The sequence below is a fragment of the Cucumis melo genome, chromosome 8, assembly GCF_025177605.1.
Source record: "Cucumis melo cultivar AY chromosome 8, USDA_Cmelo_AY_1.0, whole genome shotgun sequence".
In the NCBI taxonomy this organism is placed as follows: Eukaryota; Viridiplantae; Streptophyta; class Magnoliopsida; order Cucurbitales; family Cucurbitaceae; genus Cucumis; species Cucumis melo.
This window is the reverse complement of record NC_066864.1, coordinates 17,433,356-17,446,785: the sequence shown is the minus strand read 5'-3', so window position 1 is coordinate 17,446,785 and position 13,430 is coordinate 17,433,356. Positions and strand designations below refer to the sequence as shown.

The 13,430-nt window shown below is 33.1% G+C and overlaps 1 long non-coding RNA gene across 1 annotated transcript; it reads right to left on the bottom strand.

The window, feature by feature from the left end:
- Window positions 1-5,305: 5,305 nt before the first annotated feature.
- Window positions 5,306-5,832, bottom strand: LOC127150510 (uncharacterized). The gene is made up of 2 exons (XR_007822893.1): window positions 5,710-5,832; window positions 5,306-5,591 (listed from the first exon to the last, which is right to left on the bottom strand). It is a non-coding gene; the product is annotated as an uncharacterized LOC127150510 (long non-coding RNA).
- Window positions 5,833-13,430: the final 7,598 nt, after the last annotated feature.

The following is a 13,430-nucleotide window of genomic DNA, read 5'->3' as shown; positions in this document are numbered from 1 at the left end:
TTAGATGTCGCAAGAAGGCTACAAATGGTATGTAAGGGCATCTCGTTATAAGAAGAGTGATTTGTGGATGCTACGAAAATAAACTTCTGACCATGATTGTTCATTGAGTACTACCCAAAGTTCTCACAAGCAAGCTTCTTCAACAGTAATTGGCAATTGTTTGATAGATGATTTTATATACATGTCTACTGATCATTCTATTCCTAAAGAGATTGTGCATAAGGCTCGTACAAATCTTGGAGTTAATATAAGTTACAAGAAAGCTTGGAGGGGAAAAGAACATATGGTAAAGATATTACACGGTGACACAGTTGAATCGTATGCATTGATTCCAATATTCTTTGATAAATTTGTTCAATCAAACCCGGTATGATTAGTTTTTTATATCAAACTTTTATTGATTTGCAGATAGATGTGGATAGACTAATATCACAGTCTATCTAAATAGATATGGATATTCTTTCTATTCCTTTTTGTTTGTATTGATAGAAATGTGTTTTTAATTATTATAGGTACATGCACTGCTTTAGAAATGGATGATAGTGGTCATTTCAAGTTTTGTCTTATGGCTTTTGGTGCATCAATTGAGGGGTGGAAATATTGTAGCCCTATTATTTCTATTGATGGGACATTTTTTAAGTGTAAATTTGGTGACATCCTATTAACAGCTTCATCACAAGATGGTAACAATCAAATCTTCCCTCTTGCTTTTTCCATTGTAGATTCTAAAAATGATGCATCATAGACATGGTTTTTTTAGAAGACACAAAGTAGTTTTTCAGAGCGAGCTAATTTAGTCATTGTTTCCGATAGGCATCTTAGCATCCCCAAAGGAGTTTTAAGAGTGTTTCCTGATATTGAGTATTGTGTGTGCACAAAACATCTTTTAAGTAACTTGAAACTTCATTTTAAGGATCCACTACTTGATAAGTATTTCTTTAGCTGTGCTTATGCCTACACTGTTGAAGAATTTGAGTACCACATGAGATGCATGGAGTCTGTTTGTTCAAATATTAGAGATTATCTTAGTAGTGTTGGTTTTGAGAAGTGGTCTCGGGCATATTCACATAGACGAAGGTATAGAATGATGACATCAAATTGTGCAGAAAGCGTAAATTTAGTGTTTAAAGATCTTAGAGAACTACATGTGGCAACGATGCTTTGTTCAATTAGGGATGTATTGCAAAAGTGGTTTTATGAACGAAGTAAAGCTGCTTCTACAATGAAGAATCATTTGACTTCTTGGGCTGAGAACATTCTACGTTTAAAACATGAAAAGTCGAGAAGATTATTGGTAAGATTATTTATTTATTTTTATCTAGAACAGTTAGAGATAGATTGCTATATTTGACTATCCCATAGATAAAGATAGCAATTTATCTGTTCCCATCTCAGATAGGCACTGATAGATTAATATCTATATATATATAATGTATACAGAGATTAGAATTTATTTCTTCTTATGTTATTAATTGTCTTTATTTGTGTTATGTATTAGGTTGATCAAATAAGTACAACTGAATACCAAATAACAGATGGAAATCAACAGTTTATTATGAAGTTAAATGTGGGATGTTGTAGTTGCCGAGTATGAGATGTTGAAAAAATTCCTTGTGCACATGCTGTTGCTCTTCTACGAATGCTTAATTTAGATACTTATTCTTATGTATCTGAGTTTTATTATAAAGAAACACTATTAGCAACATACAATGGTTGTATTCAACCTGCTGGATCTTATTTTGATTGGAGAGTTGTAGATTCTGTCATGAAAATATTACCTCAAGTTTTTAAACGGTTGGCTGGAAGACCAAGAAAACAAAGAATTCCATCTATTGGGGAATTTAAAGGTGTTGTGGTTGTTAGTTTTAGCCTATGTACTATTATTTATGTAATGAGTTGTTCTGTTGATGGGTACTGATGGCCTGATGTTCTGTGTATTGTGGTTATGTTGATGGGTTATGCTGTCAATTGGAATAGTAGTGCCGATGGATTATGAAAATCTTAATGTCATATAAAGTTGAAGTCTGTTATCAGGATACTAGTTATGTATTATGTCTTTGAGGTACCAAGGGTTTGGAAATCTCTTGGGTAGATTGTGTACATGCGGTTGAGCGGTGCTGTAAACTGAATACGACTGTTATGCCTAATATGGACGTTATGCATAAAATAGATTACCTGTAGATGTGGTCTTGTTTGAATTGAGATGAAGTACCGTCAGGGGGATTTATAAAGTGATGATTTGACTATTAGACTGAATTTAGGGAATGTCACGATGAAGTGTGAATTGGACATACATACAACAACCGAGGAGACTGTTGATTAAACCTAAACTGTCGGACTGGTTAAGCTTATAAACTGAAACGTTAACTTGAATGTTATTGTGATGTGACTGTTGTAGACGGTTTAGTATGGACTGAGGGGTAACAGTTAGCTTTGTCTATGGGGTAGCGTATCTTATAGGCACGGTATCCTTCGAGATCATGAGACTGATATGTGCATCGTTTGGGATCACGAGACTGATATGTGTATCATTCGGGATCACGAGACCGATATGTGCATCCTTCGGGATCACTAGACTAATATGTATATTTCAGAGTGTACCGATGGAGTTAGGATCACTATTTAGTATGGTTGGAAAGCTTATTCAATTTACTACAACTTTCATGAAAAAATCTTAAACAAAAAATGACTAAAAATTAGTTAAATTGTAGGGACAAGTTAAAGGGGTCATGTGCGTGCGACTCTGGAAGTTGTTCTGTTTTGAGGGTTATCTGAGTTTATTCACAGGGAATCAGATTTACATGTCCTCAAGTAAGTTTTAGAGGATTGCAAAATGAAGATTTTGATATAAAGAACACTCATTTTGGTTAAGTATTGAGAAAGTTATAGTCATTTGAAATTTATGTTAGAAATCTGGAAATTTCAGAGAGTTGTTGGAATAGGATTTTATTTCTTAAGCTTTCTTTTCGTGAGCATCATCTTTGGTGCGACATGTTATGTATATCTTTAGAAAACCAGAATGTTTAAAGTTCTAATACTCGGTTGGGTTGTTGGTAGGCCAAGAAGAATTTATTCGAGTTTATAGACCAAGGATCTAGCCCAAGGCGTTGAGTGACAAAACAAACTTTGAAATATTTTTCATAATTGTTATTATGATTGAATGCGATAAATGTTTATTTACGAAGCCATGAAATGTATTTGAATTTCATGACTATTTTCAAGTATACATTTGGAGACTAGATTTCTTAAAGAAATTTATGCTAGCACGTAGATATTAAATGTTTGGAAAGTATTTAAACCACAATGTTTTAAGCAAAACATGAATTAGTAAGAAGTTTTGTTTTAAGAACTACAGTTTTCCACGAAAGAGCTGAGTAAAGTTCGAATTTTGTGTAAAATTTATAAGCAGTCATGTTTTAATATTTTTAGATGATTTATGAAATTTTCATTAACTACATGATAGAGATCTTAAGCCTGAGGCTAGAGATTACCGTGTGCACACTGGTAAGATTTCATTGTTGACGTTGAGTGTACTTCGTAACAACGATGCTGTCGTGAGTGATGGGCGGGTCCCACTACGACAAAGATGATAGGAGTGTTGAGCGGGCCCCACTACATGGTAGAGCTTGTAAACGTTGTTGTACTGGGTGTACCCTACACAACGTAGATTTTTTGTGTTAGTTAAAATGCTTCGATATACTTGATATGCCTTGCTAGATTTCAGTGACGAACATGCTGAGTATTTGAGGAAGCTATTCTTACTACTACACGTTTACATTTACGACTTGTATAAACAGATTTATATGTGTAAAGTTTTCATGTGCTCTTATCTTTAAATTCATAGTTTTACACTGAGTCACTCACTAAGCTTCATAGCTCACCCTTTCCAAAATGTTTTACCCATTTTCCAGGTAAAGATGGAGTTCACGGTGCCTGATAGACTGCCTTAGTCTGCTGAAGCTCCGTTATCGATTGCTAGTACGTGTTTTGAGTTGGGCATAGAGTCTGTTGTGTTATGATGTATATACACCCTTGTATGTTATACATACTCCACGGTTTGTCTAAGCTTTAGGATCTGTAGTGATGTAAATTTTTGTTGGTTATATTTTGATTAATGTGTCTTTAGGTTTACTCGTGAAATCAGTAAATTTTGAGGTACATTTCATGTATGCGTTTGACTAGCCTAGGATCCGCTGTGTTTTGTTGCATGTATAATAGTTTATATACTAGATTGGCAAGTTCATCACATGAAAGTTTTAAGAAGAGTCGATAGATACAAGTACAGAAAAGTGTTGTTCATCGGCTTCACGCCATCTTTCGGTCTAAGGTAGCAGGTAGTCCCGGATGGGGTGTGACACTCATGCTTAAATTCATTTGTTGTACCTCGAAAGACCAACCTTCCTATCAAGTTTACTAGCTGAATCCTAGAATAGGGAGAGCCCATCAAAAAAAAAAAACGCTACCTAAAAAGAAAACGAAAAATTCAAAGAAAGAAAAGATTAGCAAATGCTTCGTTTAAAAGCAAAAGGTGAGACTTGGTTTGAGGATGGAATCTAAATGCTCATCCTAGCATCACCTAAGAACTTAATGCGGGTCTACTGTGGGTTAGACTTATTATTCTAGCTAACTTGATACTTATGATAATTAATCACGGTTCCTATCAATTGGAATATGCATAAACATAGTATTTAGGTTATAGATAATAATTTTAGATGATGTAAATGCCATTGAATGACTCCATTTGTCTAAGCCAGGATATCTTGATTACTTACCCATCTATCCTACTTTTTTGCACTTCTTAAATTTCATGCAATTTAATTTTATTGTCAACAAAACAAAACCCCCCATTTTTATTGCTATTGATAGGCTAATTTTACATTGAGAAATACTATCTTTAGCTTCATCTGATTCGACCTCAGGCTTATTGCTATTGCAATATTTTAGTAGTAATTAATAGTTGTTGAGTTCATTGAATTATGAACTTTACTTTATTTGAAGAAAGTTCATGGATGATGACAAATTTTTCTCCGTCATTTTGGTATCATTATTTTGTTCTCATTTGACATTATAGGTTATTTTACAAAAATTTAGTTTATTGAAGATACTTAAAAACAATGGGGTTGCGACATATTTATAGTTGGAGGGATTTCGTAATTAATTTGGAACGACAATATTAGGGTTGCTACAAAGTCGTAAATTTTGAAGTTGTTCATAGGAAAGCTAATCCATGACAATAATGTTGAAAGAATTTTAGTTCATGGAATCTTGTATTCAAGACATTAAATTGTTGAAGCACAGTCAAAGATTATGGAAGATGTGTGATATTATTTGTATGTTTAAGTGATAAAGTACATTACATAAAATTGGGAGAGGTCAGCATGCAGATCAATTCTTTTGATCACCACAATCAAAGAAACAATAACACGCATATATGGTTTGAGAAGGATTAGTTGGAATGCATTGATGTGAAATAGTATGATGCTTCTCCCAACATTTCTTCCCACAATCATTGAGAGAGCACCCAGTGTTATACAAAACGTCTTGACATCTTTTGGCAGCTAAGACATCTTGAGGCACTAAGATCAATGCAACTATACAAAAACATAAAAACATAACTATACAAATTAGCAATCTAATATGTCTCATGGTTTTTTGATTTCGTAACACATGATAATATTGTATTTGTGGAAGAAATTAAAGGAAACGAACCTGCAAATATAAGAGCAAAGCAGATGATACGGGAAGAAGCCATATTCTTAAGATATGCAAATTTTGAAACTATTGTTTTGTTAAGTTTGGGTTGTAGAAATTCTACAATTTTCGATGGTTTAAATACTAAAAATTAAATTAATCCCATCCATGCATTAATATATTTCATTTATTTAAAAATAGTATAGATTTCCGTAAACTAAACTAAACACCATGCATGAATTTGTTTTCATTTAGCAAAAATAGAAATAATTTTAACAACTTTCATACGTAATGTGAATTAAATGTCAACAATTTCCTTTGAATTTTTTTTCTATTTTAAAATATTGGTTGATTTTGTTTTACATATCTATTTGTATTTTGGCTGAAATAATATGAACTTCTAATTTTATGATGTTCCGTTTGAAATTTTCCGAGTACAAAACTATATTTACCAACTTTTTAAAGAAAAAATGTCTAGTTAAAAAAGTTGAGATTTCATGGACATGTCTTAAACTTCTTTATGTAAGTTATTACATGACATTCCATAAATATCAAGTGTAGTTAATATCATGTGCTGGGTGTAACTTGTAAGGAAATTTTGAAACTTGAAATTACTTGGACCGAAAAAGAGGATGAAGCGTCTCTTGGGAACTCGTGTGCATTATCTTATACAATGGGGTGGATCAAAACGTTTTTAAACTAATCAACACATGTACCTCTGCTAAGGAAGCATGGAACATTCTTGAGGTTGCCTACGAAAGGACCTCAAAAGTCAAAGTATCTAGGGTTTGGATTTTGACCTGAAGGTTTGAAGCTCTTAAGATGCCAGAAGAAGAAACTGTTGCAAATTTCAATATTTGTATACTAGATTTGGAAAATGAGTCTTTCGCTGTTGGAACAAAAAATTCTAACTCAAAGTTGGTTCAAAAAGTTTTGAGATCTCTTCTAGCCAAATTTAATATGAAATAAGCTGCCATCGAAGAAGCCAATGACATTACCACTATGAAACTAGATGAGTTGTTTGGTTCTCTACGAACCTTTGAGCTATCATTCGATGACCATGGCCTGAAGAAGAAAGGGAGTATTGCTTTTCAAGGATAAGTGAGGAGTCTGCAAAACTTAGTCAAAAATCTCTTTCATATGAAAATCTTGTAGAAGTTGTTGCATTAGAGTCTGCAAAACTTAACAAAAATCTCTTCCATACGAAAATCTTGTAGAAGTTATTGCATTACTATCTTGGCACTTTACCAAATTCAAGAACAAGTTCAATAAGAAATCTGGATTAAGTGGAAATTAGTTTAACAGATATCCCAACAATTCTAATTTCTCCAACTTAGGATCATCTAATGCATTTTCTGCGTCACGATGAAGAGAAAATGATCGCAACGGCGCTTCACAAGTTGGTAAAGTTAACAAAAGCATCAAATGTTACGAATGTGAAGGCTTCAAGCACTTTTAAGTAGAGTGTGCTAGGTTCTTTAAAAGAAAGAAGAAGAGTCCTACTATTACTTTATCAGACGAAGAAACAACCTCAAACAGTGATAGTGAGAGCTGTGGAAGAACATTAATCAATTGTGAAATAGAACAAAAACAATAAGACTGTGATAACATTGTGTGTGCTACTCAAGATGATTTAAACATAGACTCAAATAATGAATTAACTCAAAATCCAATGGATAAAGAGCCAAGATTTTCTCCTTCCGACTTTTAAGAACTATTATATCTATGGAAAGAAGACCAAGAACTCCTAAAACAACATTAAGAACATTTTTTTTAACTCTATTCGAAGATAATCATCACCTGAGGACATCAATTTACACTCTAAAAACTAAGTTCTAAAATGTTTGAAGTGAGTATAAGAAAATGTAAAATTCGATCAGAATGCTATCTCTCGAAACTCTTAGTCTTGATAATATCCTAAGTAAAGGAAAAATAAACAATGATCGAGAAGGCCTTGGTTATTCAAGAGCTAATTTTTCATCTAAAGGAAAATCAACTGTATTTATTCGAGCTACTAACCAACAGACTGAAGATGATATTCCTGAATCTTCGAACACTCGATATGAAGAAAGGAACAAATATGTCTTAGAAGTGGGTTTGCCACTTCTGTGGAAAGCCTGGCCATATCAGACCATATTGCCATGAACTATTTGGTTTCTGTAGTACAGATTAGCATAGGATGAGGGGTATATCTCGCAGACCTGGTTCCAAAAAAATGGAATAGAGAGTAAAAGAAATTCTCAAATGCAGTGTAGCATTCACATCTATTCATATGCCGAGTTCAAAAGACTGGTAATTTGATAGTGGATGCTCGAGACATATGATAGGTAACTCTCTTCCTTTTGCAGAACTAAAAGAATGCAGGACTAGTCGAGTAACTTTTGAAGATGGTGTGGAAGGTAATGTAGTTGGTAAACAGAATATTAGCAGAACTGGTGCTCCAAATCTCAACAATGTTCATCTAGTAGAAGGATTATCAGCTAACTTGATCAATATTAGTCAGTTGTGTAATCAATGATTTATGGTAAACTTCTCTAAAGATGGATGCGAAGTGTCGAATGCAAAGAGGAGAATTGTAATGACAGGCTCTCAACTTTCTGATAACTTCTACCATTGGGATAAAAATAGTAAGGATCTAAAATGTAATCTATTAGGTCAGATGAAAGAATGTTATGGCACAAATGTCTTGGGCACATGAGTATGTCCAAGCTCTGTAAGACTCAGAAAGTTGTTGCTATTCATGGCTTGCCAGTCTTAAAGTAGGCAGTTAATATTGTTTGTTCAAAACGCCCTACAGGTAAGTAAACAAAAATATCTCTCAAGTCAAATGATCATGGAGGTGGATGAAGGCTTGTACGGAAGTATTATAGGTAGTCTATTAAGATGACTATGTTGCTTTAGCTAATGTATTACAACGAATATGTATTCATATTTTTAATATTTAAATCACATTTAAACATAAAGCTCTACAACCGATGACTGTAGAGTTTGAAATGAGTATGGTGGAAAAGTTAATCTTATTTCTTGGGTGTCAAATTCATTTATGTGAATCCGAAAATTTTCTTTCTAAAAAAAACTATGCTTAAAATTTTAATAAAGAAACTTGCTCTTATAACGACCCAACTCTTTATACTAAGCTGAGGTCATTACTAAAAGGAAACAATAATAAGAGACACTTTCTTTTAAAGGAGGGAAACTAAAATTTTCATTAAAAATGGAATACTGAAACACTGATACAAAAACGCGGAAGCAAAATTGAGTCCAAATATGGCATGTCACGGATCCTTCTCTGTCGCTCGCCAGCTTTCCTCTACCTTTACCTTCGCCTGCAATATTAAACATAGAAATAATGAGTATAAACAAGTACTCAGTAAGGGACCTACTACTAATCCTGCTAGGTGTCTGTTAACTTCCCATTAGAATCCTGAAAAGTGGTACCCAAGAATTGGCACGTTCCCGAACGCGTGCAACATGTGATCCCGGAGGAACATAACTAGTCTTCGGTGATCCCAAAGGAATACCTAGGACAAACTGGTCTGTAGTGTATCCGGAAGAAACACTAAGACAATTGGGTTGCGAGTGATCCCGTCGCATCACTCGAAATCATGTCTATGTCAATGCCAGACAGGCGGTCCCGTCGGACTACGCAGTTCTAAAAAGGTGGTGATCCCGAAGGACACCATGCAGGTACGACTCTAATAGACAAAGTTAACAGAACACCCTAATAAACATATATATTTATTTAAACCATTATTCTCTCTTACTAAATATTCTTTCTTTAAAATACAATTATCTTTTCCTTAAATAATTATATTTCAACAAATATAATTATCTTTTCCTTTAACATAATAATTATATATATTTTTTCACATATACATATAATTATCAAATCTCCAACAAACTTTCTATTCTACAACTTAATTAAATAACATCCATAATTATTTAATTAAATTCAACTTCAAGAGCACTAAAAATCCACAACTTTACTTAATTCTCTTAACTTACCATTTAATCAAAAACTCAACAAACACCACATGCCAAAACCTCTAATTACAATATTTAATTAATTTCAATTCCCACATAAATCAAATAATTCTCATTAAATGAATTCAAAATAATGCCCAATAAATTAAATCTAATTAAACGAAATTAAGATAATTAACTCCAAAATTATCTTAATTTTTGGGGCATTACAACTCTTGATCGAGTGAAGGCCAAGAGAACTTCTATTGCACTCATCTCAAGGTTTTGAAGGATGATTTGGGTAAAAAGGTGGATGAAAACTTGTATGGAAGTATTATAGGTAGTCTATTAAAATGACAATGTTGCTTTAGCTAATGTATTACAACGAAAATTTGGTGCTTCATCTACTACTGCTGCTCAACCAAGTGTGGGTGAATCTTTTAAGAGACTTATAATTGCTAAGATGACTTCTGCAGAAGAATTCTATGAAAAACTATTTGATTCTGATCATGGTGTGCACGTTTCTAATAGTTCGTCTGGTGGAAGTTTATCTTCCTCTAATTGCAACAAACTTGTGCCAACTGTGAACATGGTTATAGATGATCTACTTAAAGATTTTGGTAGAATTTAGAAGCTGCTTTTCGTACTGCTCAAAATGTACCTATCTTTGACTCTATTTTGGGTATTGCTAAGATGACTACTGCAGAATAACTCTTGTTTCATCTCATTATGTAGGAGTTGGCGTGACGTTATCTAGCATACCTCCCTCTACTCATCCCTTTTCATAAGAAAAATTGAATGATGACACCTCTGTTCCTACTAAAAAGCTTGCTAAGGCTAATTATCATCCTTCGTCTAAAGGGTAAAAAGTAACTACTATAAAAGCTGGACGTCGCAAACTGCCTCCCAACGTGCCCTCGCTTCCAATAAATGGAATATCATTTCATTATGAAGATTGTGTCTTCAAATGGAAGTACGTTGCTGATAAATCTGTGATTTCTGGTCAACATCAATCTTACTCTACTGTCATTGATTTGATTACCAAGGTTGAACTATTATCTACTATGACGAATCTTGGAGCTTTCTATCCGAAGCTAATAAAGGAATTCATAGTTAATCTGACAACGGACTTGAGTGAGCCTAACACTCCTAATTTTAAAAAGGTACATGTTCGTGGTAAATGTTTTGATATCTCTCATACTCTTATAAATTCATTTATGAAGCTATCATTTCCTGCTGAATTTGTGGCCACTCTAGCTTCCCCCGAACAGCTAGCCTTAGAGCTTTTTGGTGGAACTATTAGAGTATGGCGTACTCACGATCAATTTCCTACTATAAAATTGAGTGTGAAGTATGCTATTCTTCACAAATTGGCATTGCTAACCGGTATCCATCCATACATTTGGCCACCATCTCTACCTTTCTGGCACAGTTGATCTATCTTATTGGCACAAGAACTCCAGTTGATGTTGGAGATTTGATTTTTTAACACGTTCTGTGACATGTTGACACTTACGGCATAAACATTCCAATATGTTTTGCTTAGATGTTGACAACATTTCTTCTAGTTCAGCACTCAAATATTCTCACGGAGGGTAAGGTTGTCGGACCTGCTCCAAAGGTAATTTCTCTAAGCTACAAACTGTTTCAAGGTTTTTATGTCTCTGATTTGTCTGCCACTTTTCATCCTTAAAGTTTGGGATCGCAGTCTCTTGGATTTGACCTGTTTGTTCCTCCTGCTGGTCTTTATCTCTCGCACGAGTTAGCTACAAGTGTGGTATAGCTTCTATCAAAAAAGTCCAGAGCACTTAGTATCTCAACCCAAGACCTTCAAGGTGTTGAATATACCTTCACAAGCAGACGAGTTGCTGTTGATTCTCTTCTCAATGCTCTACAGTCAAGAATTGCAACTTTTCAGGAACCCTTGGGTCCTTGATTGTTATTTGTATGCATGCAAGGTGGAGTCGTAGTTGGTGGCGTTTTTAGTTTAAGAGTTTTGGCTGAATTTTTTCTTTTGATGTTACTTATATGCATCATTTGTTTTTTTTTTCTATATGGATTTTCTTCTTTTGGAATCCTGCCTTCAATCTTGTTGGTGATGAAGGTGATTGTTGAATATATGCTTGTGAAGTTAGAACTTCGGTTTGAGATGATAAAATGATTGTTGTTGACATTTGCCTTCTTGGTGTGCATGTTTAAACAAATAAAAGTCGATTCCAATGTGCAAGTCATTATTTAATTTATAAGGCATTCTTGTTAAGTGAATAATCTTATTATTGTTATTTAAGAACTATATTCATGGAAGATATGATTTTTAGTATCAAAGACTTGCAGCGAGTTAAATTCAATTATCATTGAATTCTGCAGAATATATATATGTGTGTGTGTGTGTGTGTGGTTGGTGAGTTCTTTGCAGTGGGTGTGCGAAGCATTGAAAAAACGTCAAAAACAAAAGCCACTGCACAGGATATCTAAGCTGAATAAGTAATTTGGACGTGTGCTACCTCTATTAATGTTACTGTGATTTACAAATAAGTGTTACATAACATCCTTGTGAAGATCAAGTCTTATATGAGCACTAAGTACTGGATCTTGAACATATGATTGATGTGAAACGTGATCAAGGGGGAGATCTTTATCATGAAAACCTTAATCAAATGACAGAGGAGAACACAGATTAAGGGGGAGATTTTATTTATCTAAATCAATTCTAGATTTAGCAATGATATGTCTTTACTTTCAATAGTATTATCATTACAAGTATAGATTTTTTTTTTTTTTTTTTTTGTGTCCTCCTCTCTTGTTGGAACTTTTAAATCTTAAATGTATAAAGCTAATTTAAATTTTAATTATTCCAAGTTTATTTAGAGTTGTTTCAAAATTTATTTAGTAAGTTTTTTGTTATTTTTTTCATCTCTTGCAAACATCTGATAGCCATCTTGCAGCTTCTTAAGTTCGAATGCTTAATGTCAAATGAATTATATGCTTAAGCTTATGTGATTTAGGGTGTTTTTATACATGTTTAGGGAGTTTTGATCTACTGTTTTTTGCATCTTTCAAACATTTCGCAAACACCTCGCAACCTCCAAACATTAAGTATTTGTTTTCTACTAGAAAATTAGCCTTACTTGATGCTTTTTACTTGTCATGTATTTGTTTATTTGACACTTTTAAATGTGTCAAGTAATCCAGTGTTAAGATAAGAATTTTTTCTTGACATTTTTTAATGGTCAAGATAAAATGTCCTTGATACTTTATAAACGTCAAGTATATAAGTTGTTATAGGAGGGAAGATTGTAACGCCCCAAAAATTAAGATAATTTTGGAGTTAATTATCTTAATTTTATTTAATTACTTTTAATTTATTGGGCGTTATTTTGAATTCATTTAATGAGAATTATTTGATTTATGTGGGAATTGAAATTAATTAAATATTTGTTGGATGAATATTTAATTAATTAGAGGTTTTGGCATGTGGTATTTGTTGATTTTTGATTAAATGGTAGGTTAAGAGAATTAAGTAAAGTTGTGGATTTTTAGTGTTGTTGAAGTTGAATTTAATTAAATAATTTGTTGGAGATTTAATAATTATATGTATATGTAAAAAAATATATATAATTATTATGTCGAAGGAAAAGAGAATTATATTTGTTGAAATATAATTATTTAAGGAAAGGATAATTATTTTGGAGAAAAGGTAAAATAATTATATTTTGGGAAAACATAATTATTTGTAAAAGGATAATTATTTTAGATAAAGATAAATAATAATTAAT